The sequence below is a fragment of the Heterocephalus glaber genome, unplaced genomic scaffold, assembly GCF_053883595.1.
Source record: "Heterocephalus glaber isolate CG9 unplaced genomic scaffold, H.glaber_assembly_v1.0 deba00001687, whole genome shotgun sequence".
Classification (NCBI taxonomy): Eukaryota; Metazoa; Chordata; class Mammalia; order Rodentia; family Bathyergidae; genus Heterocephalus; species Heterocephalus glaber.
In genome coordinates, this window is record NW_028258412.1 from 24,123,844 (window position 1) to 24,149,695 (window position 25,852).

The 25,852-nt window shown below is 44.0% G+C and overlaps 1 protein-coding gene across 4 annotated transcripts in view; it reads left to right on the top strand.

Moving 5' to 3' along the window:
• Positions 1 to 25,852, top strand: part of Tmem132b (transmembrane protein 132B) — a 310,198-nt gene that overhangs the window by 260,429 nt on the left and 23,917 nt on the right. The window lies entirely within an intron of this gene.

The window sequence follows — 25,852 nt, forward strand, 5'->3', positions numbered from 1 at the left end:
CTCCGAGATGAATGGAGTTATCCACAGAGCCATGTGGTGCCCTCAGTGTCCTCCCTTCTGGGGGGCTCCCCTGGAGCCGCACAGACAGTCCCCGAGTGTCAGGCCCGAGCCCCCCGCTCAGTCTCCCCCACTCCTGCTCGTCTCCTGTGCAGAGGCAGAGGGATGTTTGTCACTTCATGTCATACTTGTGCTGCTGTTTCTCCGATCTTAGATTCCAGAGGAAAGTCAGATATTTTTTGTACTTTGATATAAAAAAAGGCAACCAATGATGTACTGCACTCGGTCATCTGATGGAGAATTCTCTATCTTTATAAACCATTAAACTCACTGGGAAAATGGATTGTGTTCTGCCAGAGAATGACCAGGGGCTGAGGGTTCTTGAAATCAAATCACAAGTGAAGAGATGGAAGGAGGTGGGAGTGTTGCGGCTGGTGGTGCCGAGAGGCGCCGCAGTGGTGCTTTTTATGACTCTCAAGGGCCACTGTGTGGAGGATGGAGTAGACGCGTGCTTTTTGTGTTCCAAAAGTGAAGTTAAAAGCGACCGTTTTTAGTTCAGTGGGAAGGAAAAGACGACAGGGATGGTGAGCTCTTTGATTAAGTGCTCGGAGAGGCGACATTGGGTGTGAATCATGACTCCACCTCCCACTATGGGATGCAGGTCAGCTGCTCACGCTCTGAGCCAGATTCCTGGTCTGTAAATGACGCAGTAGGAAGGGGCCTTCAGCAGAGGCTGGTTCCTGTGCCCTTGCATAAGAGAACTAGAAATAATCAAGCTAATCCTAAAAGGCCTGTAGAGAGGACCTGGGCATTTAGACGTTCAAAATACAGTTAATTAAAAAAATGTTTTCCTTGCATGTGGGGAATGGGAAAATTTCCTGGAACAGAAAAGAACACGGTTTTAGTTTTAAAGTAAATATTAGGAGAAGTCTTGAGAAGCTAGATTTGGGGGTAGCTGCCTTGTATCCTTCTCTTTTATGTCTTCTGGTGGAAGTCTGGTCAGGTGGCAGTCCAGTTACGCTAAACGCGTAGAATTGAATTGTTTGTTAAGTGTGTGTGTGTGATAAAATCCAGCATGGGGTTACTAAATAAAAGTGTGTAGCTAAAGGAAGTCACCTAGTGCTTGACCTGGGACGTGCTGGTGTTAAGTTGATATATCTGCATGTTTATATCATTATTCACAGGCATCTCCATATTCACTCTGTAGACCATAGCCTATCTGGATTTTAAGGTTGACAGTGTCTACGACTATGTGTTTCCTGACTTCTTTCCTCCTGGCCCTAAGCAGAGTGTCTGGAGCCCAGTAAATATCTGGTGAATATGCAAATGAACGAATGAATAAATGCTGCAGATATCCAGAGATGGGAGTGGATACTCCGCATGAGCACCTGACTCACTATTATCAGATCACCTCTGAGTTTTCAGGTGCTGGGAGTCTTCAGGGAGAGGTGGAAGATCCTCTGTATCACAGGGACTTGGCCTTGGGTGGGGACGTGGGCCTGATCCTTGGACCGCGCCACCTTCTGTTCTCACTGGATGTTTTATTCCCTGTGTTAGTTACTTTTCTCTCATTGCTGAGACAAAATACCTGACACCCAAAGTTAGAAGGGAAGACTCACAGTTCATAGAGGTTTCAGTCCATAGTCAGCTGGCTCTGAGCTGGGATGGCAGACAGGCCTCGGAGAGGAGAAACAACATGGCGTGCACAGGGCAGCAAAGGCAACAAGAGACCGTAACAGCGTCTCTCTGCCCCTTTTATCCCGTCCAGACCACCAGGCGTAGAGCGGCGTCAAACCACTCACTCACATATCATGGTTGAGTAATCACACACCCTTAATCCCAGCATCACACGCTCCAGATTCAGCCACCTCTGAGCGAATGAGGCCTTGGGGGATATCCAGACCCAAACCGTAACACTCCCCAAACACTTATGGGTCCCCTTCTTGTGGAGGGCAGTGTGTAAGGAGCTTTGGGAGCTGCGCAGGTGGAATGCGTGTGAAATCTGTCCTTGAGAGGTTTCCACAGCTGACATGTATTAAAAGGTGACACTGGCTGAACGTTTGTTAGGTGCCAGGTGCCGTTATAACCAGGGCCTGAGCGGTATCGACCCATTTAAGGCAGCTGATTCCGCTGCTTCAGGCTTGTAAAGGGAGCTGGCAGGGAGAAGGGCAGAGCCGGACTCTCGGAGGTCACGTAGGGCACTGTGGAATGTGTGTAGGGGACGCACACCGTGGGAATCAATCCATACTGGGCTTTCTGTGAATTTGCCAAAGACTTGTTTTCATCCTCATCACCTGGAAGTCATGTGTATTAGTCTCTTTTGGCTGCTGTAACAAATGACTACAAACCTAGCAGCTTAAAACGCTATTCATTACAGTTCTGGAGGTGAGAAATCTAAGCAGTGGGCAGGACGGTGGCCCTTCTGGGGGCTCTGGGGGCGACTCTGCTCTTTGCCTTTTCCAGCTTCTGCCGCCGCCTGTGCTGCTGGGCTCCTCCTGTCCTTCACCGCCAGAGCCTGCAGTGTCTGGTCTTCATTTCTCTCCCTTTCCGACCTTGATTCGGTCATCATGGCCGCTTCTCTGATTCTGGCCCTGCTGCCCCCGTTCTGAAGGCCCCTTTTGACCATATGGGCCCACGCAGGTAATCTACCTCGGAGTCCTCGGTGACACCAGGAACCCTTCCCCTCCTTTGCCACACCTGCTATTTTCTAGAGCTCTGGATCAAGTTACCACAATGGAAGGTAACTGAAAGCAATAGAAATGTTTTCCTTCGAAGTCCTGGAGCCCACACGTCTGGAATAAAGTTTTGGTGAGGGCCCCATGCCCCCCAGAGGCTCCAGGGAAGGACCCTGCCCTGCTCTTCCAGCCCCAGGTGGGTCCTAGCCCCTGGCTTTGCTGTGCCCCTCTAACCTCTGCCTCCCGTCCTGGTCTCACCCATGTCTCCCTGTGACTTTCCTGTCTCACAAGGACACTTGTCCCTGGATTTGGGGGCCACCCTCATTCAGGATGGTCTTCTCGAGATCCTTAAAGTTACATCTAGACATCTAGACATGATCACATGCAAAGGTCCTGGCTGGGGTTAGGCCCTGGGCACACCTCTTGGGGGCCACAGCTCGACCACTGTGCCACAGAAGGCAGGGTACACATGGACTCTGGGATCGGATGGAGTTGGACTCCTTGCGGAGGGGTCCTTAGGCTGTCCACCACAGGGTGCGTTTCATTTTTCTCTGTTAAATGTCTTTAAAGATCTTCAGAGGAAGGAAGAAAAATGCAATTTTCATATTGTAATTATGATTTAATCTTTGAGTATCTGTCTTTCGAAGTGACAGCTTCATGTTTTTGTGCATTTGCAGTTGTATTGTGTGTCAGCGAATCGTGGCTTCCAGAACCACAGAGGCCAGTCCTGCATGCTCGGCAGGGGATGGACTCTCACGCCAGCAGAGGGGTGAATGTAAACTCATGCAGATCTGGACGGTAGTGTCTTCCCACTTAGGGTCGTAATAATTAAGTTTCCAGCCTTCCAGGATCAGCTGGACTCAAGATAATGAGGACGCTAAAGGGCGAGTGCAAGGGCATTAGCACTTTAAAGCCCACCCCAGGGAAGGATCTTGATCTTGTTTCCAAGTTGTCATGGGAGGGGTAAGGCAGTGGATGTCAGGAAAGATTCAGATTTTCCCCTGGTTGCTGGGCAGTGCATTGAGAGCTGGTCCCTGGAGAAAGCCTAGTGGGAAACCTTAGGGAATCTGCATTTCCAGGTTAATACGCAGCACTCACAGGAGGCTGTGCACTCGGCCTGCCGAAGGGCGAGGGGAGGGTGGGCCTCAGAGAGGGACACTTTGGCTGATGTCGCCCAGCAGGTATCGGCTTTGGCAGAGCTAAGTCGAATTCCTGCATTGGCGAGCCAAGGTTGCTGGTGTGTTGTTGCAAGTAATAGAAACCCAAAGCCAACGGCCTCTGACTAATGCTGATGTTACTTGGAAGAACACAGAAAAATTCAAGAGATTTAAAGCTCTTTCTTTCTCCTCTAACAATATTTCACAAAAATTCCTGCAAAACCCCGCTGTTGCGCTATTTCTGGGCATGAATTTCCTTCCTTCACCCATTGCCAGGAGCCGTGCAGCTAAGAAGAAGTTGTCAGGCAGTTTGGATGCTATTGCCTAATTCTGTCCTTTTTTATGCTGGTAATTTGGACTTTTATTGTCCCATTCTAATTGGAGATGTGTCATGTACTTCCCGGTGGCCAGGGATAGATACTGCTGTCTTCCCAACCTTTTGTTCCTGTCAGCTTCATTATGATGCCAATATTAATTAGATCATTTGTTCATTTCTGTCGTTGGCATCTCTAATTAAGAACTAGCGTTCTGGAATTGTTTCTGCACATTTCAGGGAAATCTCAGAATGAGCCAGCACGAACCTGCGCACCTCCCAGCCTCGCTTGTCCAGGAAGCCGCCCCTGCCTCTCTGTCCCTCCTCTCCCCAGAGCTTCCCACCTGCTTTGGCCCTTGGTTGGGGACTTTACTAGAGACCTGGGGCTGGGACTCTGCCTGGGATTTCAGGTCTGGGCAGATGTGACCCTAGTGCTTGTGTCTCTTGGAGACATACGAGGTGGGATCATAAGGTATGGTGAGTGTTCAAAGCATTCATTATAGTAAAAGCCACACTGCTGTTAATCCCCCTCAAAATCCCCTCCCTCACTTTGAGCACACTCTTGCCCCTGTCTGCAGCAGTTCTGGAAGTCCTCTTTCCTGAGTGTCTGTAGTTGCACTCTTGCTGCGGCCTTGATGTCCTGAATGGATCCTAAACATTTACCTTTTGTGGTCCTTTGGTCTTTGCGGAGGAGCCAGAAGTCACTCAGTGCCAGATCGCGTGAATCAGGTGGATGAGGACACAGGGTCATGATTTTACGAGATGCCTTTCTGTTGGCTGGCATGTGGCGGCAGCAGTCATCGTATTTTTGATCACCGCTCTCAAAGACACTCATGAAAGAAGACTTCCAGAACTGCTTCAAAGAGTGGCAAGAATGATGGGATGAGTGTGTTTGAAGTGAGTGGGAGGACTTGAGGGATATCAGTGACAGTGCATAAACGTTCACCAATATCTCGGGGTCTCGTGTTGCGTAGGAGGAAAGGGGCCCTCATGGATGTTTCCGTGCTCGATGCACAACTGAGCCTCCTCCCAGGCAGCTTGGGAGGTGCTGAGAATGTATTGGCTCCGTGCTGCAGTGCCCTGGCTTCCTGAAGAAACTCATCTGAGTTTAGCAATGAAGCAGATCCCGGAGCGTAAGATCTAGATACAGATGCGGATGGGGCTGGGGCAGAGGCAGTGCGCTGAAATGGCTGTCACTCACCACCACTGTTGCTGACAGCTTCGATGTGTGCCAAGCGGTACATGTTTAAGTTGGCAGCTTGGTCCATTTTAATGGTTTCACGGGGGTAAAGTTGTCACCAAAATCAAGACAGTGAGCACTGCCCTAACCTCAAATCTTTCTTCCTGCCTTTCCTCTTCCGCCTCTCCACTCATCCCCAAGCAACCACTTGTTTGCTCTTTGTCCCTGAAGATTAATTTTCATTTTCTGGAGTTTATATAAATTGAGTAATATGCTTACAATATTTATCTCTGACTTATTCGGTCTATTTTTTTTTTTTTTTTGGTTTTTTGAGTTGGGGTCACACTATGTAGTTCAGGCTGCTCCTGAATTAACTATGTAGCCCAGGCTGGCTTCAAACTTCTGGCGATCCTCCTGCTTCAGCCTCCCGAGTGCTGGGATTACAGGTGTGCACCACCATGCCTGGCTTGTCTTGATTGGTCTAGCTTCATCCACCCAGCATTTAATTTGAGATTCCTCCTTGTTATTATGTGTATCAATTGTCCATCCCTTTTTCTTACTGAGTAGTATTCTGTTGTACCTCCCTAAATTTTCAGCTAATGTAATTAGTGCTGCTAATCACATGCATCCAAGCCTTGATACATTCATTTCCCTAGGAACAGAAAAGTTTACCATGTGGTTCAGTCATGTTCAACTTTTTAAGAAGCTGCCAAACTGTTTCCTAAAGTGGGTGCACCATATTAGCTACTGTCAGTATTAGCACACCATTACCTCCCATCTTTGCCAACACTTGGTAGCATCTGTCTTGTTCATTTTAGCCATTCTGTTAGATTTCTAAAGGTGTTCCATTTTGGTTTTCTGTTGCAATTCCCCAGTGATTATTGACATCAAGCAGTTTTCCATGTGCCATTTGACATCCACAGGTCTTTGGTGAAATGTCTGTTCAAATCTTTTGCCCATTTTAAGATTGAAAAAAATTATGCTGGAATTTTGAGAGTTCTATTTATACTCTAAATACAAATCCTTTATCAGATATGATTTGAAATATTTTATTCCAGACTTTGGTTTGTTGTCCATGCCCTAATAAGGTTTTTTTTGTTTTGTTTTGCTTTGGTTTTTGAGACAGGGGTCTCATTATGGTTTTGAATTCACTGTGTAGGCCAGGCTGAGTGTGAGCCTGGAATCCTCCTGCCTCAGCCCTCCTTCCTGAGTGCTGGGATGACAGATATGCACTGCCATGCCTAGCTCCAAATAGGATCTTTTGAAGAGCATACAGTTTTCATTTTGAAGAGGCCGAACTTTTAAATTTTTCTCTTATGGATTATTTATGCTTTTGTTGTTGAATCTAAGAAATAATTTGCCTAGTCTAAGTTCACAAAAGCCTTCTCATATAATGAGTCCCAAAACTTTTATAGCTTTAGCTCTTGCATTTAGGTCTATGGCGGCCCATTTCTGAGTGAATTTTTGTGTATGTGAGGGAAGGGTCTAAATTTATGTGCTTAGTATGGGGCTGTTCACTTGTCCCAGTGCCATTTGTTGAAATGACCACTCTTTCTCCATTGAATTTTTGGGCACGCTTATTGTCTGTAAAGAGAGACAGTTTTATTTCTGTCTCCCCAATCTGGATGGCTTTTATTTCATAGTCCTGCTTAGTTTCCCTGGCTACAGTCTTCACTGGAAAATCTCTAATACATGCTAAATGGAAGTAGTATGGATAGATTTCTTTGTCTTCTCCTTGGTCTTGGGAGAGAGCATTCACTTTTCTCCATTAGTATTTTATTTTGTGCATGTCTTTTATCAGGAACTTCCTTTATATTCCTAGTTTGTTGAATGTTTCCAGTCATAGATTTGTCAGTTGTTTTCTGTTCTACTGGGATGATCATTTTTTTTTTTGGCTTTTATTCTACTGATGGCCATTTCTATGTGAAAAAGAAAGTTTTAGAATATTCTTAAGCTCTCCACGTTTGATAGTCGTGAGAGAACATCATTCTGGACCTCCTGCTTTTGGGTTCTAATTTTTAAATCTAATCTTGTAAATTGAAATTTTTGCTTGATCATTCCCCATCTCAAAGTTGCAGCAGAAGAGCTTTGCCATAGGTGCAAAGCATGGTGGTTCACAGTTCTGTTAAATTTTTTCTCAGATATTTTATTATGTTAGATGCTATCTTGAAAGGTCTCCCCCCGTCGCTATCTCAGAACATAGATAGGTAACCCTCTGTGTCTTAAGGATTCAGAGAAAATCCTGGGAGTATGGTAGGAGGAGGCTTATAGTTTAGGAGCTTCTTTTGTGTACCTGGAAGTTATTAATCATGAACTGGGGTAGGCAGCGGGCTTTCTGGAGTACTGGACATCTAGGGACAGATAGACTAACCAGGGCAGGAGAGTTGATGTGACCTCATGCTTTCTGATGAGCATTCAGCCCACTTGACATGGAGCTTGATTTTAAAAGCAGAAGCCCTTGATGTTTTAAAAAAGTTACTTAAATGGGTGTGCAGTAACTGGTTCTATAAGTGTATCCTACGTGGCGAAGCGAACCTCAAATATAAAAGTGCTGTTTTCTAGGGCAGCACAGAATGGGGTTTGATAGCCAGGGCCCCCCTCCTTTCCTTGGTGCCTGCACACAGCCTGCTGGGGACTTGGTGTCGAAGGGATCGAGGCATAGGGTGCCGTCTCCTTCCCCGGTAGCACTGTGATAAATCCACAAGGACCTCATCCAGTCATAGGGTGCACATGTCCCCTCTCCCTCTTCTGTCCTCTAGGTGTAACATAGCTGGTGAGTAGGTTTGAAGAGGGAAAAGTCAGAAGTCGGTGCCCAGCCAGGGACAGCACCTAGGTGAGGCCACCGAAGCAGGCCACCCTTGTTGAACTCTCTAGATTGGCAGCCGCAGGAGGGCAGGGTTCTGGTCTGCTTCATTCAGTGCTGATTCCATCCACTTAGAGCAGCCCCTAGCATGCAGTAGGCTCTCAGGAAATATCGGTTGAATGTATGAGCTCCAAAAATGTCCAAAAATGATACCTGAAAGCAACAAATCTCAGCCTGGCATTCCCTCTTTGACCCTCCTGTTGTTTTGGGGAGTGGGGAAGAAATTGCTGGAACCCCAGTGTTGCGCCTAGAGGCCATGTCAGGGGGACCGACCGTAGCATATTCGGGATGGCCATCTCTCAAAGCATTTCATTGTTAGTTTGAGACTGGATTTATTTGGGAGAACACTGCAGGCGTAACTCTGCTCACAAGATAATTCTTAGGGCTCTGTGGGAAGTCAGTTTTATGGCTTCTCATTTGCACCACAAAAGACACTGCTTGTCTGCCTGTATCAGCTGCAGCTGAGTTTAAAGTCTTTGTACAACAGCAGCAGGAAGTCTTTCTGTCTGATGGTTACTTGGACTGACAGATGTGCTCCCTGAGGGCAGTGGCCAGGTCTAGTTGTTACTGTCCAGCTCCAGTGCCTCCCATGATGCCTGGTGAGCTCAAGGTTCTCAGTTGGCATCAGCTGGATGAGTGCCTGGGTGGCCTCTTCTTAGCCAAAAGAAAGGTAGCACCAGGGCTCGGTGTGGATCCATCTTCCCTTGGATTCAGCGTCTTCCTGCTCAGTTCTTTCCCACATGCATGCTTTAGGCAACAGCTAGTGCAAGGCCCTGCTTTGACTCCATGGACACTGTGTTATATGTGCTGGTTCCTTGGCCTGCTGAGCTCTTTCCCGTAAACTGGCAGCTCCATGACAGGGCAAGGATCTTGTCCATCTTTCTCATCAGATTGTCCTGGCCTCCTGGCACCATGCCTAGCACTAAACACCTGGACATGATTGTGTGGCAGAGTTTCTTGGTGCTGAAAGATGATGCCACTGCTCGTGAAGAGGGGGAGGCTCTGAGGTCCAGTGGTTGTTGGTTCCTGCCCTGCCCAGGCAGCAGTCTCCGGCAGGGTCTCGGGGAATCTGCCTTTCAGAATGAGCCTGAGGCTGCCTTTGTGTGTGATAAGAGCAGGTAGTTACTGAGCACCCCAGTTCAGGTGGCTCTCAAAGTCCCCAGAGACCCGGTTGCTAGAGTACATGTGTTATGGACCAGTCAGCCGCACAGAGTCGGTAATCACCAGCCCCTGAGTAAGAGCAGGTCTAGGATTTGAACCTCTGAGCTCAACCCAACCAGGCTGTCGACCACTGCATTAGCCTGCAGGGTTCAGGGCTATACTTTCCCTCCCTCTTCTTGGAAGGTCCCCAAATCGACTTATTTCAAGCATCCCCTGAGAGGTTAGGAATATTATGTTCCATAGATAAGAATGTTTTCTCTTAAATATCTCCAGTGTCTACACAGAGATTCAGTCACATTAGGAACTAATGAATGGAAAAGGGAGAAGAGGTAGAACTCCTTGTGCCTGCAGAGACAGGCTGGGCAGAGATGAGCAGCTCTAAGACACTCGCTTTCGCCGAGTGCTCAGGGAGTTTAGCAGGAGCAGCTTATCAGTGCTTTATTGATGTATATTGCTAGACTTATATGGATTGCAGAAATGGATGCTGCCTTGTGCGGCTGGTGGAAATAGAAATTCTGTCTCAGCTGAAAACGGTAGGGTGAGGCTCCTCGGGGAGTAGATGGAGTGGATTGCAGGCTTCTGTTAAATGGATGTGGGCATCTCTTTTCTACTCTGTTGTCAAGAGCGTTACGCTTCCAGCAGTAAAAGATTGTTTCTACTCACATGCTAAAATTTATTCATTCTTTTATTACATTTTCTAAATTGCTCTCAGATTTATTTGCTGTATTGTCTATTTTTGTTGTTGTTGTTGTTACTATAATGAAAGACCTGAGGCTGAGTAACTTCATAAAGAAAAACAGTCTGTTTGGACTCAGGGTTCTGGAGGTCCCATGTTGTGATGACCTTCTTGCTGGCAGAGTCCTGAGGTGGCACAGGGGATCATCATCATCTGGCAAGAGACAAAGACAGGTGTCCTCTGCTGTCTCCTTCTTCTTGCAAAGCCACCAGCCTTCAACCATGGCCTTGTCTAATCCTGAGCACCTCCCATAGGCCACACCTCTGAGCACCACGGGGGGGGGGGGGGGGGGGGGTTAGAGTTCCACCCTGTTAATGTCCCACAGTGGCAGTCACATTTCAACACACACACCCTTGGGACATGTGCTAAAACAGAATCTAAGCCACAGAGTTTTCCATCAGAATATTAAGATTTTACTTAAAATGCTAAGAGAAAGTCTCAGATGTCTAAGCACTTTTTCTAAATTGTCCATTCCCCCTGCAGTGTTTGGTTAGCTTCATAGAGCCCCTCCCCAGCATATGCTGCGTGTTTATTTCCACTTGGAAAATCCAGCGAGTCTTCCTAAAATGCAAAGGCCTCAGCTCCAAGTGATTGCCCTGATAAAGTCATCTTTTGAATCTTTGGGTTTCTGAGCACTTCCCATCCTCAAGGTTTCTCGCCATGTCACTCCCAAACATATCAGTGACTTCCTGGCATCCTTTGTGTCTAACAGTGATCAGATATTTGGGTCACAATCTGACTTTTTTCTGGTATTAGCAAGTTGTAGGCAGAGTCCTGGATGGCCACATACCGAGACGCCATGTGTCTGAAGGCCACATACAGTACACGGGATTCTCATGTGCCTTCTCTCAGGCGAAAAAACACACTGAGGATCCTGCAGGATTGTCAGGCTTTTCTCTGATTCCAGAGCTTGCACTGTGGCTCTGGCCAAGCCCAGGAATAAAAGCATTTTGGCTTCATTAATAGCATATATGATATAGAATAAGTAAAAGTGTATTTTAAATAGCTAGAGGAGATCTGACACACAATAGCATTAATTATTGTTAATTCTCACCATTACAATTACTACTTGGCCTTAAACTGTCTTCTGACTGCTTTCATGTTAAATATATTGTGTTTCTAACAAAAGAGTGAAAAAACCCTAGTGTGGCTGCTTCTCCACCTGCAGCACCCCTGTCATGCTGTGTGATATTGCTGAGCTCTGTGAACACATAGCTCTGGCCTGTCTCCCTTCATCTTTCAGACAGGCTTGGAGGTGCCCAACCTGCCTGGGCCCACGAGTGTTAAAATTTCTAACTGTCTCAGAACTGCAAGGAGGCTTCCTCTTCAGACCTGTTAGCACATGTTATGTAATAACACTTCAGCATCCCAAGCAGGCACTATGTCTGTCCCTCCTGATTTCCCTTTATTGCAACACTAGACTCATTCTACGGCTGTAAAAAAAAAATGATTAAATTCATGAATGCTTTTCTGATTTTTTCAATAAATGATTTGAGGGAGAGCCCTCAAAGGATGCAGATTGTTCTTTTCTTTCAGCAATTTCATGAGAGATGGGTATGGAGAATGCAAATTTGTCCAGTGCTCACCAGGCATGCATCTCTCCTGTGACTTTGCACTAGTTATTCAGTTTCTTCCTTCTTTCTTTCCCTCCTGTCTTCTTCACCAGCTGTCCAAACCTTGCATAATCTTCCTTTGTCTTTCAGTATTGCTTCTAATCTCTTTCTCTTCTTCTATTTCTCTATTTTTCTAACTCCTTTTAAATTTTCTCCCCTGAGGGTAAAATCGTGATATTGAGGGGGGTATTTATTGTATAAATTTTTCTGGTTTGTTTTAGATTTTGCTTTATAATTACAAATCTTTTTCACAAGGTGGAAAATTAATAGTTACCACATTTTGTTATTTTCTAGGCTGTGCTTGATGGTATTGTTATCACTGATTGTACTACTTTAGGCAAGGTGACATAGCTGTTCTAATCAGTTGTTCTTCCTTGTATGTCAAGACTGAGATTGCCTGAGGGTCATAAAAAATACTATAGGCCAGTATCAAAGAACCAGGGGCTAGGCCACAGAGGCAGCAACTTCTCATCTCCAGTAAATTGAAGAGGTAGGATTTTGCAACAGACTCAAAAGCCAAAAGCCAGCTACACTTAGAAGACATCTCTAAAAGTAGTCATTTCCTAAGGGTTCTAAATACTAGCAATACAGCTACCTACCATAAGCAGTTTATAAGCATCAGTTCAGAAATTAAATTTTAAAAAATAAAATGAGAAGACACAGAAGAAAGATGCAATCCTAGACTTCCAGCTCACAAAAGGCAAACCCAGCAGGGAATGAGGTAGAACAATTTGAAAGCCACCCACCTGAACTCTCTGAAATGGTAACAATAGAAGTAACAAAGCATATGAATGAGGCTCTAGAAAAAAAAAATTAGAAATGATTTCTCATGTAACTAAAGAGATGATGACCTTAATGAAGGGTATGGTTAGTGAATGTAGAGTAGATACAGATAAAAAAAAATAGAGGAGCTTAGAGAAATGATGAAAACGATGCATGCCCAACATAGGAAAGAAATGGAACCCATGAAACAGATTCAAACAGACATCCAGGAGATTAAAAATTCTATTGAAAGTATACACAGCAAAATGTGAGGACAGAATATCCAGATCTAGAAGGATATGGTTAGAGATTGTGGTTAGAGATCATCAAAAGAAAGATTTCTTAAAAATAGCTAGGGACCATAAATAATCCCACAGTTGCTAGATGATTCAAAGAATAACGTCAGATTGATCAGGGTCAATGAAAAAGCAGAAGATATCACACACAACATAAAAACTTGTACACAGAAATAATGGCAGAAAACTTCTCAAGCATGGAAAAAGAATTTGACATACAGATAAGTGAGGCATATAGACCTCCAATTAACCATGACCAAAATAAATCTACATCAAGACATATAATAGTCAAGATTCCAGAAATTCAACACAAGAACAGAATATTAAAAGCTATTAGAGAAAAGAAACAAATTACCTATAAAGGGAAGCCCATCAGAATCACAGCAGACTTCTCAACACAAACTCTTAGGTCAAGGAGAGGTGGGAGTGAAATATTTCAAGCCCTAAAAGGAAACAACTTCAAACCTAAACTGATGGACTCTGCAAAACTATCTTTGAAAATTGATGGAGAAATAAAATATTTCCATGACAAAGAGCACCTGAGGAAATTCATGACCACCAAATCAGTGCTCCAAAATGTATTGAGGAATATTCTAGAAAGAAGTAATGACTACACCTCCATGAACCTCAACGAAGTGAATTCACCAGACAAAGCAGTTAAACAAAAGGGAAAGAAAAGGAACCATCAACAGGAAAATAACATGACAAGGATAAGTTATAACCATCAATGTAAATGCTCTCAGTTCACCATTTGAAAGGAACAGACTGGTGGATTGGATCAAGAAACAAGATCCAAGAATATGCTGCATACAAGAAACACATTTACCTCAAAAAGAAATTCATAGACTGAGAGTCAAAGGATGGAAAACAATACTTCATGTGGCAGGAACCCAAAAAAGCAAGGGTAGCTATTCTATTTGCAGACAAAGTGGGTTTCAAGCCAAGACTGATCAAGAGAGACAAAGAAAGTCACTACATCCTTGTTAAGGAAACAAGATAGAAGAAATAACAATCATAAATATATATGCACCAAATACCAGTGCACCAAACTATATAAAACAAATATTAATGGACATGAAAAATCAAATAAGCACTAATACAACTGTAATGGGGACATCAATACTCCACTGTCACAAATAGATTAACTAGACAAAATATCAACAAATACTAGAATTGAACCAAACTTTTGAACAAATGGTAAATGTCTACAAAGTGTTCTACTCCACGACATCAGAATACACATTCTTCTCAGCTGCACGTGGGATATTCTCCAAAATAAACCACACACTAGCTCATAAAACATGCTTAAGAAAATGCAAAGGAACTAGAATTACCTCATGCATATTATCAGAGGATAGTGCAAAGAAATTGGAAATCAATGGCAAAAGAAATCACAAAAACTGCATATCACATGGAAATTAAATAACACCCTCCTGAACAACCAATGGGTCACAGATGAAATTAAAGAAGAAATTAGACAGTTTCTATAATTAAATGATAATGCCAATACAACATACTGGAAGTTCTGGAATACAATTAAAGCAGTCCTATGAGGAAAATTTATAGTAGTAAATTCCCACATCCGAAAAACATAATGAGTTAAAATAAACAACCTAACATTGAACCTCAAGCTTCTGGAAAAAGAAGGGCAAGTCAAGCACAGAGCTCGAATGAGGGAGGAAATTATAAAGATCAGAGCAAAAGTCAATGCAATTGAGACTAAGAAGACAATGCAAAGAATCAATGAATCAAAGAGTTGGTTCTTTAAAGATTAAATAAAACAGACAAACCCTCACCCAACCTTATCAAAAAAGAAAAGACTCAAATCCATGCAATTAGAATAAAAAAGGATAAAATCACAATGAATCCTGCAGAAATCCAGACGATCAATACCTATTTCAAGACCCTGTATTCTAATAACATGGAAAACACAAGCAATGGACAGATTCTAAAGACATATAAATTATCACAGCTGAATCAAGAAGATATAGAAATTCTAAATAATCCAATATCAATGAAATTGAAGATATAATTAAAAGCCTACTGACAAAGAACAGCCCAGGCCCTGATGGATTCATTGCTGAATTCTACAAGAAATTTAGAGAAGATCTAATGCCACTACTACTCAAGCTCTTTAATGAAATTGAAAGGAAAGCAGTACTCCTAAACTCATTCCCAGAAGCAAGCATTATCCTGATACCAAAACCAGAGAAGGATCCAACCGAAAAAGAGAACTACAGGCCAATCTCCCTAATGAATATAGGTTAAAAAATCCTCAATGAGATACTGGCAAACAGTGCAGCAAATCATCAAGATTATACACCATGACCAAGAAGGATTCATCCCAGGGATGCAGGGATGGTTCAGCATATGCAAATCAATAAGTGTAATATACCACATTAACAGAACCAAGAACAAAAGCACATTATCCTCTCAATAGATGCAGAAAAAGCATTTGACAAAAGTCTAACCCCATTCATGATAAAAACCCTACAGAAAACTGGAATAGATGGTCTTTATCTCAATCTGATAAAAGCCATCTATGACAAACCAACCGGCAACATTATACTAAATGGTCAAAAACTGAAAGCTTTCACTCTAGAATCAGGAACAAGACAGGGATGTCCACTATCACCACCCTTATTCAATATAGTTCTGGAAACATTAGCCAGAGCAGTTAGACAAGAGAAACAAATAAAAGTAATAAAGACAGGAAAGGAAGAAGTTAAATTATCATTATTTGTGGATTACATGATACTTTTCATAGATGACCCCAAAAATTCCACCAAAAGACCTCTAGATTTAATAACCAAATTCAGTAGTGTAAAGTCAACATTCAAAAATCAGTAGCATTCTTGTATACAAATAACAAACTCATTGAGAGAGAAATTAGGGAAACCACACCTTTCACAATAGCATCAAAAATACTTAGAAATCAATATAATGAAAGAAATAAAAGACCTTTACAGTGAAAATGATAGTATTTTGAAAAAGGAGATCAAAGAGGATATCAGAAAATGGAAAGAATCCCTTGTTCTTGGGTAGGAAGAATCAATATATTGAAAATAGCTATACTCCCAAAATTGTTACACAGATTTAATGCAATCCCTTTCAAAATACCAATAGCATACCTCACAGAATTAGAGAAAGCAATCCTGAAATTCATTTGGAACCAGAAGAGACCTAGAAGAGCAAAAGCAATTCTGAAGAACCAAAGGCAAGGCAGAGGGCATCACAATCCTTGACTTGAAATTATACTACAGAGCTACTGTGGTAAAAACAGCATGTTATTGGCATAAAACAGACCTGAGGATCAATGGAAGAGATTAGAAGATGCAGAAACAACCCCAAACACACTCAGCCACCTTTTCTTTGACAAAGAGGCTAAACACATTCATTGAAAGAAATACAGCCTCTTTAATAAATGGTGCTGGAAAAACTGGCTTTCCACATGCCAAAGATTAAAACCAGACTCATATCTCTCACCATGCACTAAACTAAAGTTGAAAGGGATCAAAGATCTAAATATTAAAACAGAAACCCCAAATCTGCTGGACGACAGAATAGGAGGTAAAACTCTTGAAGATGTTGGTTGTAGGGAAAGACTTTATGAACAAAAACCCTGATCACACAGGAAATATCACAAAGAATCAACAACTGGGATCTCATCTTATTAAAAAGCTATTGCACAGCAAAAGAAACCACAAACAGAGTGAAGAGACAACCCACAGAGTGGAAAAAAATTATGCCAGCTGTTTCTCAAAGGACTAATATCTAGAATATAAGCTTTATCTTTTTTTTTTTTTTTTTGTACTGGGATTGAACTCGAGACCTTCTGTTTGTGAGACAGGTGGCAGCACCACTGAGCTAAATCCCCAGGCCCATATCTAGAATATATGAAGAATTCAAAAAATTCAGACCTCCCGAATTTTTTTTCCATTTAGTTTATTGGTACATTTTAGGTATACAATACAGTTACATTCATCATTGGGATCTTGTACCTTCAGACCTCCCAAATTTAAAGACTCAATCCAAAAATAAGCATCTGAAATGAACAGACATTTCGCAGATGAAGTACAAATGGCAAATGAATATATATAAAAAAGTTCAACATCACTGGCCATTTGAGAGATGTAAATTAAAACAACACTGAGATTCCACCTCACCCCAGAAAGAATGGTATTGTCAAGAAATCAACCAATAACAAATGCTGGCGGGGCTGTGGGGAAAATGGAACCCTTCTCCACTGTTGGTGGAACTGTAGTTGGTGTGCCACTGTGGAAATCAGTGTGGAGATTCTTCAAAAAACTAAATCTAGAGGGTCCATTTGACTCAGTCATTCCCCATCTGAGTATCTCCCCCCCCCAAATTAAAGTATCTTACCACAGCTATATAAGCATACCCCATGTTTATAGTAGCACAATTTGTAATAGCTAAATCTTGGAAACAGCCCAAATATCCATCAACTGATAAATAGATAAAGATGTGTTTTTTAATAGAATGGAGTACTACTCTGTCATACAGAAGTCTAAACTTAGCTAAATGGATGCACCTTAAGGTCATATCATCAGTGAGATAAACACACGTGTTTAAGTACTGCATTGTTTCTCTGGTGTGAGAAACTGAAAGGGTAAATAAGGACCAGAATGTGTAGTAGATATTAGGAAATGGGAAGAAAATGTTCAAATCGGAAGGGGAACAAGGAGGGGGAGAAGGAAGGAAAGAAAGGACAAGAGAAAAAGAGAATAATGGAGAAAATGAAAACAAAGCTTTGTAAATAAGGAGGGGAAGAGAGGTTGAAGGGAGGGAGGGGGTGGGGAAAAAGAAGAATCAAGATAGATCACGCACAGGAGAGTCCCTATGATGAAGGTGACCCTTATGTGTATCTAATATGTATCCATAAAATTAATTATAAAAAAAAGCAAGGTGCATATGAAAATTAGTTACTGTGAAATGGGAGCTTTCCCATGGTAGGAGGGCTGCCCTGTGGGGTCGCACACGGGTCTCCCACAGCCAGGCTTCCCCCGTGAGGGCTGACTCAGCCTCCACGGCGGGGGCAGAGGTTTGTGCTAATGGAGACTCCTGGGTATGAGTGGCAGGGGCAGCTGCCGCCTTCCACAGAGCGAGGGTCGATGCCTCGCTTCGGCCCAGTGTGGGAAGGCAGGACCCAGAAAGTGGATGTGTGGCGGGATGCTTTGTGTTTCTTGCGTTCACGCATGGGTTTCCGGCTCGCAGATCAGCTTGTTCGCCAAAGCGCCTGGTCACGCCTGGCCCTTGTAAAGAGAGGGGATGGGTCGTCCCCACCATCTCTGTTTAAACGCCCCTGGGGAGGGCCCTGCGGGCTCTGCCCAGCCTCACTGCTGAGGACCAAGTGCTGTGCTGTGATGAGGACTCGCGTTTGGGCCGGGCTGGGCCGGAGGCCTGCGGGGCCACGTGCTCATTCTGTAGGCGGGGATTTAGGATCAAGGAAGAAGGCGTCAGTCAGTGACTGGAGGTCCCCTCAGCAAGGTCTGTGTTTAGCTCCAAGGTAAGTATTGATGCAGGGAATCTGGAAGTCCGTTCCCCGTGCCTGCCTGCCTTCCGAGTCCACCGTGGAAGGAGAGTTCAGAGCAGGGTGTGACTGGGCCTGGTCCTGGGAGGTGGGGAAGCTCACCTTCGGCCTTGAGGAGAAATCAACCAAAGCTGGCTCCCAGCCGGAGGTGCAGTGTGGTAGGTGGGAGGAGGCAGGGTCGGTGGCGCTGGTGGGTAGATTGTGGCAGTCTTTCAGCCAAGGAAAGGACTTGGGGTTTTATCCTAGCCTCGCCGGAGGATATTATTTTATTGAGTGAGACTTTTAGGAAATTTATTGAAAAAGTGGTTTTGGTAACAGTGTGAGGGATGGACTAGAGGGAGAAGAAGAGTCCCTTTCCATATGACCGAGCAGTAAAACTCAGAATAATGAAGGGAGATCAACTAGAGATCCGAGACAGCACAACTGCAAAGACTCAGTGCAGGCAGAGCCATGCTACCGTCACGAGTCCACCCTGTTCTCACTGCTGACTGTCCCCAGCCCGTCTCTCCATTCCACTTCCTGGGTTGCCTTCACACCATTCACCACTGCTTGACATGGCTGTATTTATTTGTTGATGTGTTCGTTTGTTGACCTGTTTGTGTGTCAGCTTATTTTTTGTTTATCTGACCCTCCCAGCAGAGTGTGAGACTCATGAAGGCAGGAACCACATCTCTACTGTTGATATGTGCATCCACAGCATCTCACCCTGGACACCCGAATGAATAAATGAACGTGGCTCCCTGCGCCTGTTGATTCACTTGTTCAGTTTTTCAATGCAGTGTGACGAATGCCCACTATGCTTTGTGATGAACGGGACGCTCATATTTGCTGTGTGGGAATCTGCTGTCCTGTGCCCCATGCCATGGAGCTCAAGGACATTTGGGCAGGTGCTGGGAGGTGCAGTGTTAATCCTGCGGGGAACCGTGTGAGGTGGCCAGACATCTAAGAAGAGCGTCTTCCCCTGGAGGACCCTTTCCTTCTGCAGGCAACCAAGGGAAGCTCTGCTTCCCAAGATGGCTCATGAGCAGGGAGGGGCCGCTGGAGCCTAACGCCTGGCACACCTCGGGGCACGCTCTGCTGATTAAGTTCTCACATGCTTGTCACCAGGTTCCAGGAGAGTGGCTCTGCGACAGATGGCTCAGAGAATCTCAAGCCAGCTGACCCCTGTTGGTTCACAAGGAAAGAGTTTGCGCACAGAACTATCTGAGGGAAGAGAACAGGCGGTTATTAACTCAAAGGAGAGAGTGAAAAGTTTGGGCTGCAGGAAGCAAAATGAGAAGTCATTGCTTGGGCGATCTTGGCTCCCTTAAATATGGCATCAATCATCACTAATGAGAAAGCCGCCAGTTTGAAAATCTCGCTCACTTAATTATATCAACACAGTCAACACCTTGTGGGCTGTCTTCCCAGGTTGAGATAATTATCTTTTTTCCCTTTCTTTCTGATAATTGCTTCCTTCACTTCTGAGTGGGCCGCGGCAGCCACGAGTATCCTGTGTGGCTCACCCTGAGGAAGCTGCTGGGCTGGACCACTCAGACTCCCCGGGGACTTGGAACAATGACTTGTTTGCACCCATGGGAGGTCTGGCGTCCAGGCTGTGTCTGCCAGTGCATGGAAGGGCACAGCTCATTTTTCCACAAAGTGAGAGGAAGGGAACAGAGAGGAGTGAGCTAAGAGGCAGAGATATGGGCCGGGGGACCTGTTTCCCAGTTCCACTTGGTGCTGATGCGCTACCACTTGTTGCCTGTGGACTGAACAGGATTCTCCACATCAGTACCAAAAAACTCTCCATTCTTTTAAATTCTCATCAGAGTTTGTTCTTTGTAACTAGGAAGTCCCAGTATGGTCAGAATATTAGTAATGGTTACTGAACCTAATGCTCGCCTAAGTACTTTCCAGCCAAGATGAGCCAGTGAGTTAGGGGCTGAGATTCCCACTTGACAGACGCACAGACTGAGGCAGAGGCAAAAGACTTCATCAGATCTGCATCCCCCTTCTTCTCCCCACAAGTGCAGTTCTCTGCCTCCCCCTCAGGCGGTGTCCTTCAAGTTGGCACCAGGAAGCAGCAGCCCCACCCAGAGTCCTTGGACCACGGAAGCTCTGGGGGCAGATGGAAGGGCTTCTTTCCCAGAAGCCCTCCGCAGTCTTCACACTTCCTTGGCTAGAACTGGATCATCTGGTCACAGTGGGCAGGTGGATGGGTGTGCTGAGGAAGACACCTTAATTTATTGCTAATCTTACAACAGTGGTGAGATGGCCAATCCACCATTAGGTTTCGTATTCCTGTGGAGGATGATATAGTTGAATTTATCTTTTCCATTCACTTTTTGTTTCCTGTGTCTCATATCATTTTTGTTCCTCTATTACTCTTTTACTAATTTCTTTTGCATTACTTGAATATTTTCTAATGTAGTATTTTAATTTCTTTAATGATATTTTCACTATTTTGAGTTATTTCTTAATAGTTTCCATAGGGTTAACCACATACATCTTTATTTATCAGGTCAATTTCAGATTTTATAATAATTCCTTATGATGTAGGATTACTTCTCTATAACTTTATTTCTTTTTATCCCTTTTGGGATATTATTATGCATATTACATGTACATGTTATAATCATAATGATGCATTATTATAACTATAATTTTATGTCTAAGAAAGAAGTGTAGAGAAGGAGAGCAGAAACATACTTGTGTAATTTGTTTATTAATTTCCTTATTTATCATCTCTGGCTTACTCATCTTATTTGGTCCCATGGATTTGAATTCTTATTTGGTTCTTACTCCCAGACTGCTTTGCTCCCATCAACCTCCTTTTTGTTCCTATTGTTAAATGTGTTTCACTTCTACATGTTATGGGCCAAACAATACAATATATACCTACAGTTTTATATAATTGCTTTGAAAGTCATGTTAAAAAGAAAGGAAGACAAATATGCATTTGTTGTCTTTTATAATTATATAATTACTCTTAATAGTATTCTTTTATAAAAATATGAAATCAAATTCTTGTAAAGATGACTTGCTTTCAGCTTCCAGAAATGCCTTTAATATTTCTCATAAGGAGGTTCTTCTAACAACACTTCATTTATCAAGAGTATTTATTTTGCCTTTATTTTTGAAACATAATTTGCTGGATGTAATTTTGCTTGACAGGTATTTTTTGAGTGTTTTGGATACCCTGCCTTCTGGTTCCATTATTTCTGATAATGAGTTTCCCTTATGCATGATGAGTAACTCCTCTTTTGCTATTTTTATTGTTTTTTTTGTGTGTGTGTGTGTGTCTTTGCCTTTCATAAAGTTTCTACTGTGGTGTGTCTGAGTGTCAGGGCCAGTGGGCTGAAGGGAGGCCTGGTCAAGTGAGGTTCCCAAAGAAAAGAACATGAGTGGAGCAGACATCATGGAAAGGCAGGAACCAAACTTTATTTTCCAGCACAGTACTTACAGTAGTTTTTATCAGCTTCCTAAGATCTAGTAAGACAAAACATTCTGGGCAACCCTGCAGGCCATGTGGTGCATGTGTGTTTGTCTATGCTGATTCATTATTAAATAATGAAATGCCATCGCGCTCCTGCACTAAATGATGGGATTGTGTCCTCAGGTGTCCTCAGACACCCTCAGATGCCCAGGCTTTTCACATCTCACAGTGGCCCCCACACTGAGTGTGAATATTTTTGTCTTTATTCTACTTTAAATTTGTTAACTTAGACATGTAGATTAATATTTTCATCAAATTTGGGCTATTTTCAATCATTTCTTCAAATAATTTTTCTACTTTCTAGAATTTTCATTATACATATAGTATATTGTTGTTCTTAATGGAAACCCACAATTCTCTTAGATTGTATTTTACTTTTATTGGTTATTTGTTTTTTGAGGTGTATAATCCTTATCAATATCCTCAATTTGGCTGCTTTGTATCATCTCACCTCTACTTTTGAGGTTTTCTGATAAATTTTTCATTTCAGTTCTTATACTTTTCACCTCTGGAATTTTCCTTTGTTTTTTAAAGAAAATTATATCTCTTTCTGATATTGTCTATTGCTAAGACATTTCAATACCCTCATTTAATTGTTTAAACTGTTTTGAACACACTTATATATTTAAATGTATTTATACATTGTTTGAACATATTTAGAATGGCTGCTTTCAAAGAGAAGCCCAACATCTGAGCCTCCAATGGGAAGTTTCTGCTACTTGCTTTTTTCCCTAGTGAGTGGATAACACTTTTCTGTCTGTTATTTACTGTACGTTTGTGTCTTTCTACCAAATTCCTATGTTGAAGCCCTAACCACCAACATGATGATATTTGGAGGTGAGGATTTCAGGAAGTGATTAGGTTTAGATCTCACAGGATGGTCCCCCCCCCCCAAGGAACAGCCACACGATTATAGTGAGAAGAGCCCAGAAGTTGGTCCTCACCAGTAACTGTGTCTGTCAACCTTCTCAACCTCCAGAATGATTAGGAATAAATGTCTGTCATTTAAGCCACCCAGACTAAAGTATTTTGCTGTAGCAGCCTGAGCTACTGTTTCTTTCATGTCTTACTTTTGTTGTTGTTGAAACCTTGATGTGCTGACCACTTTGGGTGCAGATCTCTACTCCCAGGGGTTGTGTTGTTTGTTTTGTTCTTTCATTCTCTGAAATTAATTAATTAATTAATTAAATTCTCTTTCCTGCTGGTGTGAACTTCAGGTGTTTCTTCTGAGAGGGTACAGCCTTGGCACAGCTCTTAGTCACTGGTTTTAGGAGTGCCCTGTTCAGCTGTCTGTTACCTGAAATCTCTGTGGAAATCCATATTTTGGCTATGAAAATCAATTCATAGATTTCCTTCAGTGTTTCTTCAAGCACGGCACCTATGCTACTGATGGTATGTAACCTGAGGCTTGGTAGCACGCAGACATACCTTAAAGATTTTTAATATCTTCACATTTTGATGACCTACTTAGTACAAGCCCATTGTCTACAGATTTTCTCGCTGGCAGCTGAGCCAAGTTGGCAGAGCTAAGTGACTACTGGCCTTGCCCAGTGATGTGAACTAGAGGGATGGTAGCCAATCACGAGGGTGACATTGATAACCCTGCAGCTGGCGACTTCCTCCTCTTCAACTGGATGGAAGGATGGAGCCTTCGGACGAGACAGATCACCAGCAAGGTTTCTCACATCTTCGTCTTATGACAGAAAGGCTGGTGGAGACGTGTGAAAGTCACACAGACAACTGAGCTTTGGGAGACTCGGTCCAAAGTCACATTGGCTCAAGCCTCACAGCAAGTTAATTCTCCTGTCAGTTTATAAACACACGCTGTGTTGCTAGGCAGGTATCATGCTGCCTAGATGACTGAAGCCTGACCTTTGACTGAATGTCTCACATTTTAAAATTGCCTCTTCTAATGTGGGTGCAAAGTGATATGTGGGCATGGATGGGCAAAGGCTGGATTGGCAGGAGGAAAGCAGGAATGACAAGGGCACTTCAGACAGAGTGGAAGGTGGAGAAGTCCTAAAGGGACAGGGTCACAGCACAGTGGGCTCTTCCTGTGAGGACAGGGCTGTGTGTTAGGTGCATGCTGTGGGAGAACAGGAGCACTGTGTCAGGCCAGGATGACTGATGGGGACTTGAAGACCTTCAGAGCTCTGCTAAGATGTTTGCACCAATTTATGAGCCAGAAGGGATGGCAGAGATAAGACCCTGCTCCCCAGCATGCACGCCTGGCCTAACCTCACTCGGCGATCCGGAAGCACTCCTGCAGGCTGCAGCCAGGTTTCCTCAAGCAGAGCTCTCCTGAGCTGCAACTGTGAAATGATTTGCCTGAGCCAGCTGGAGGAACCAGTTTCTGATTTCTTGTAAAGTTTATAGAGAGTTGCCACAAGTTCTTAATCAGGCCTGGAGGGCAGGATGCTGATATGGTCAAGGTATGGACCTCAACATGTGATACATCAGAGGGAAACTGGAACTGTTTGCTTTCTTTCCACTGGCCTTGTGTCATATAGATCAGGATGACAGGGCCATAAAATGACAGCCTCGGGGCAGGCACATCCCCACGACATGCTCTGTTTGGTCAGAAAAGAACTTCAGAAATACCTACTTAGAACCTAATATTGTTTTACCCAAAATATGGATTTCCAGTTTCCCGTGAGGAGGTAGGAGATCTCTGAGCATCGTCTTATCCCTGCATTCCTGAGTGCTACCCGTGGGCTTAGCTGAGGAGCAGCGGTCCCCTTGGGGCGGGGTTTGGACTTCTCCCTAAGTCTGCACAGCCGATGTCCCTGACATTCAGAGCAGACTGGCTTCCTGCTTTACATTTGACTGATGGGTCAGCTCCCACCAGCGCCTCCTTAAAGCCCTCCCCCCAAGCGAATCCTGCTAGAAAAGATAGGCTAATCTATCATATGCGTAAGCTGAATTCCATGATAAACTCATTTAAATTAGATATTTGGGTTGGTGGTGCACACCTGTAATCTCAGCAGTCTGAAAGGCCAGAAAGCCACAAGTTCTAGCCCACCCTGGGCAGCTTAGACCCTGTCTCAAAAATAAAAAGGGATGGGGATGTAGCTCAGTGCAAAGGTCCTACTTCAGTCCTCAGCACCACAAAAAAAGAAGAAGAAAGAAAAATTAGCTGCATTAAATATAAGGTAAGATAATGTATGTTGTTCATAAAATATATTAGAATGACATATTACATGCAATTATGTTAATTTATTGCTACTGTAATTAAAGGTTTTTACAAAGTGGAGTCATTTAGAGTAAGATCCATTATAATTTCACCACGAGGGGTAACTTCTCAGGCTCCCCAGAGCCCGAAAAGCGATGGTGTGGTTCCAGCGAGCACTTGCCCCTTAGCGAGGACGCGCAGGGCATGGGGGGCTGGGTTCCGCCGATGGTGTCCCCAAGACCACTTGGGCAGCCGGGCTTCCTCAGTGACTCGCGCTGCCTGGCTGGGGTCTGACTTCTGGGATCTCCTGCCACCTTTCGCTGTCAGCGTGAGCCTGGGCGCCCAGCCTGGTCTTGGCAGCACTGAGCCACCGCCTCTGCCAGGTCTCCCGGCGTGGCCTGCTGTGTCTGGGAGCAGCGGGTGGGAAGCCGTGTTTGTGTCTGCTTTCCCCTCTCCCCACAGCCGCAGAGATAAACATTCTCAGGTACTCATTTTCTTACACCTTAAGTGCACAATTCACAGCGTTCGTTTGGAAAAGTTTCTTTTCTGCCAACAAACAAACAAAATATTTAAAACAAGTTTGAAAAGTGCAAACCTTGCAAATAGTTCCCCCTCCTGAGAATATGCTTATCCTGCCAAAATATTTGCCTTTCCTGTGGCGAAGCTGTGTGCAAGCCCCCAGCCCCCGAGCTCGTGGCCAGCGCCTGTGCCTGGGCAACTGCTCAGCAGCGCCCCCCGCGGGCTCCCGGTGCTCAGCCGGGCCGCGCGCAGACGCTGGCAGCACCTTATGCCAGGCTCTCACTGGTAACGGCCCTGCGGCCCTTCTAAGCTCTGCCTGGTGGATGTGAGGTGCTTGGATCTTATCGTAAGCTCCTAAGTGTTCGTGTTTTTAAAATCT